Source organism: Bubalus bubalis, chromosome 16 (genome assembly GCF_019923935.1).
Source record: "Bubalus bubalis isolate 160015118507 breed Murrah chromosome 16, NDDB_SH_1, whole genome shotgun sequence".
NCBI lineage: Eukaryota > Metazoa > Chordata > Mammalia > Artiodactyla > Bovidae > Bubalus > Bubalus bubalis.
The window spans coordinates 36,137,230-36,141,174 of record NC_059172.1 but is presented as its reverse complement, the minus strand read 5'-3'; the positions used below and the strand labels follow the sequence as shown (position 1 = coordinate 36,141,174).

At 36.3% G+C, this 3,945-nt stretch overlaps 1 pseudogene; it reads right to left on the bottom strand.

Moving 5' to 3' along the window:
- Positions 1–1,136: 1,136 nt before the first annotated feature.
- On the bottom strand, positions 1,137–2,303 carry LOC102408958 (annotated as a pseudogene).
- Between the last annotated feature and the right edge of the window lie 1,642 nt (positions 2,304–3,945).

Here is a 3,945-nt window from a genome sequence, read left to right as displayed (position 1 = left end):
AGGGAGAAAAATTAAATCAATAAAATTAGAAATGAAAATGGAGAGATCACAACAGACAACACAGAAATACAAAGGATCATAAGAGACTACTATCAACAATTATATGCCAATAAAATGAACAACGTGGAAGAAATGAACAAATTCTTAGAAAAGTACAACTTTCCAAAACTCGACCAGGAAGAAATAGAAAATCTTAACAGACCCATCACAAGCACAGAAATTGAAACTGTAATCAAAAATCTTCCAGCAAACAAAAGCCCAGGTCCAGACGGCTTCACAGCTGAATTCTACCAAAAATTTAGAGAAGAGCTAACACCTATCCTGCTCAAACTCTTCCAGAAAATTGCAGAGGATGGTAAACTTCCAAACTCATTCTGTGAGGCCACCATCACCCTAATACCAAAACCTGAAAAAGATGCCACAAAAAAAGAAAACTACAGGCCAATATCACTGATGAACATAGATGCAAAAATCCTTAACAAAATTCTAGCAATCAAAATCCAACAACACATTAAAAAGATCATACACCATGAACAAGTGGGCTTTATCCCAGGGATGCAAGGATTCTTCAATATCTGCAAATCAATGTAATACACCACATTAACAAATTGAAAAATAAAAACCATATGATTATCTCAATAGATGCAGAGAAAGCCTTTGACAAAATTCAACACCCATATGTAATTTAAAAGAAAATTTATTTTTTCAAGAGGTCATAAAACTCACTTGAATACTGAAATTAAAATGACTTTTTCTAGGGAAAAAAAAGAGGTAGAGAGAAAAAGGAAGAGAAGAGGAAGAGGAATACCTGGTACCCATAGTGAAAATAGAAAAATATCTTCTGTTATTTGACCTAGTCACAAAAGACATGACGTATATCTTGGAAATCATGAACATATCTCTCTTGTCCACCTTCCAATAATCATATAGAATGTTCACTCACTCACACTATTTAGAATTCAAAGGTTATTCTCTCACTCCCTAAATAGATGAGATCCACATTTGAAAGACATCCTTTCCAGTAAGTAATCATGGCTGCACCTATTTGCCATTTTCAAGGCCTCTCTTCATTTCTCAGATGTATACATGTTAACATTTAATCTTTTGGACCAAAACTGGAGGTATTCATTTGCTATTTATTTTGGGATGAATATTCTGAGCACTCTTTCATGAATCTGCTTGGTCCTAACTCCATAGATGACAGGGTTAAGCATTGGTGGAATAACCACATAGAGATTGGCCAGAAGAATATGGATGTAGCAGGGAACATTTCAGCCGAACCAATGTGTCATAAAAGAGAAGAGGGTTGGGGTATAAAAGCTTAGACTTACACATACATGGGAACCACGGGTGCTGAGAGACTTGAGTCTGACCTCACAGGAGGAGAGATGGAAAACAGCACGAAGAATTCGAACATAGGAGAGAGCAATGGCCATTATGTCAAATCCCAGGAGAGCAATGATCCCCAGACCATATATGATGTTGACCCTGATCCTTGCACAGGCCAAACGAACAAGATTCATGTGCTCACAGTACATGTGGGGAATGACTTGGTGTCTGCAAAAGAGCAGTTGCAAGATGAGGAATACAAAAGGAAATACACAGAGGACTGATCTCCCTATCACCCCCAAACCAATAAGAGATACTCTCTTGTTAGTAAGGATTGTGCTGTAATGAATAAGTGAACAAGTGAAGGTGTTCAGTCATGTCTGACTATTTGCAACCCCATGGACCAGAGTCTACCAGTCTCCTCCATCCATGGAATTTTCCAGGCAAGAGTACTGGAGTGGGTTGCCATTTCCTTCTCTAGGGGATCTTCCCAACCCAGGGATTGAACTCAGGTCTCCCACATTATAGGCAGACACTTTACTGACTGAGCCACCAGGGAAGCCACCAGTCAGAAATGGTGTAATGAAGAAGGTTACAAATAGCTACATAACGGCCATAAGTCATGGCAAGAAGGACTCCATGTCAGTAAAGATGTGAATGAAAAACATTTGAGTGAGGCAGACATCAAAAATTATCTCCCTGCCCCTGAACCAGAATATGCCCAGCATCTTAGGGATGGTGGCTGTGGACAGCCCCAAGTCAATGGTAGCCAGAATAGCCAGGAAGCAGAACATAGGCTGGTGAATGTTGTGCTCAGTCTGAATGACAAACAGGATGGTGAAGTTGCCTATGAGTGTGATCAGATACACAGCACCAAAAGGAAAGCCAATCCAGATGTGAATGTTTGTCAGTCCTGGGTTTCCCAGCAACAGGAAGGAGGAGGGGTGAAGCTGGGTGTCATTGGAAAGAGGCATCTTGCTTGTGGTTTCATATAATGTGTTCATTACAAATGTGTGCTGATCCATGTTGGGAGGTCCCAGTCTGTTACCATGATGTTTACCAGTACTGGAAAGAAGCAATTATCTGTTTATCCCAATATCAAAAAAAAAAAAACAAACAAAAAAAAAAAACTCCTCAGTAAACTTTTTGTTGTTGTTGTTGTTTTACCAGATTGATTGAAATCTTCTACTTTAACAAAACTTATAATTGGAGTTTAAAGAAAACTGAATTTTATTACTCTAAATCTTTGTTTCATAGAAACAAGAGAGGGAGGGAAGGAAGACGAGACTGAAAAGTAGGATATTGAATAATCTTGAGAATAATTCTACTAGAATTTCTTCTTTGTGACACATCATTGATTATGCCCCATAGCTTTAAAATGTGTGCTTTCTGCCAAGAGCATGGAGAGCTAAGAAAGGAGGCTGGAGGACTAAAAATGCAATCATTGTTGGGCAGAAAAAGTTACAGGAGTGGCAACCAAACATTGTTTCTTATCAAATAACTCCTTGTTTAATCTCAAATATCTTCTTTATAACTGAATAGATATTTATGCAGAAGTTATATGATGTTGTAAACAGTGAGATCTTCCAATTTTCTCTCTCAATATGTGTGTATATATATAAATAGAAGTAACTTATGTGTTTAAAACTATCCTGTACTCACACAACCATTGTTTTTCACTTTCAGTTTAGTATTCAATAAATTACGTAAGATATTCAACATGTTGTTACAAAAAACACTTTGTCTTAGATGATTTTGTCCAACTGTAGGCTAATGTAACTGTGTGCTGAGTTGGTTTAAGGTAGGCTAAGCCCAACTATGATGTTTGGTAGGTTAGATGTATTAAATGCATTTTTGACTTATGATGGATTTATGGAGAGGTATGGCTAGCTGAAAATTTGTATATATACATATATATATTAAAAACATAACTGTATAACAGTATATATAAATATATATATACATATATAATTATATAACTCTCTTTCTCTCTCTATGAAGATAGATACGTATGTATACACAGCTAACTATATTTGACCCTTGAATGATGCATATGTTAGGGGCACTGACTCCCATGCAGTCAAAATTCCATATGTGACACTTATCACTCTGTAGTCAACCATATGTATCTTTGGTTCTGCACCTGTGAATTCAATTAACCATAGGTGGTGTAGTACTATAGTACATATGTATTGAAAACTATCCAGAAATAAGTGACCGTGTTGAAACCCATGTTGTTCAAGGATCAACTATATGCACTCACAGACAAACACATATATGCTGTGGTAAAAGTTTACTTACATTTGCAAATGGTAAAATAAATACAAGTAGTTTTTACATAAATTATTATTAAGGAATATTTTTTCTGGTGTTTAAGGAGAATCTGTATTAGTCTAAATTCTGGGGAATAATAAACGACAGCAAAAGTGAATCTCCCATCTCTCATAGATATGGTCTAGAGCGGCTTACAATAATTTTTTTAAAGATAAGAGAAAAGTAATTCAGAAAGATTCAGAAGTAGATTTAGGTAAATAGAAAAAAAGGAGTAAATATCTTATAAATTTAGAGAGACAGGAAGAGATATAGTACTGAGCCTGGCATATGGGTTAGTGAATT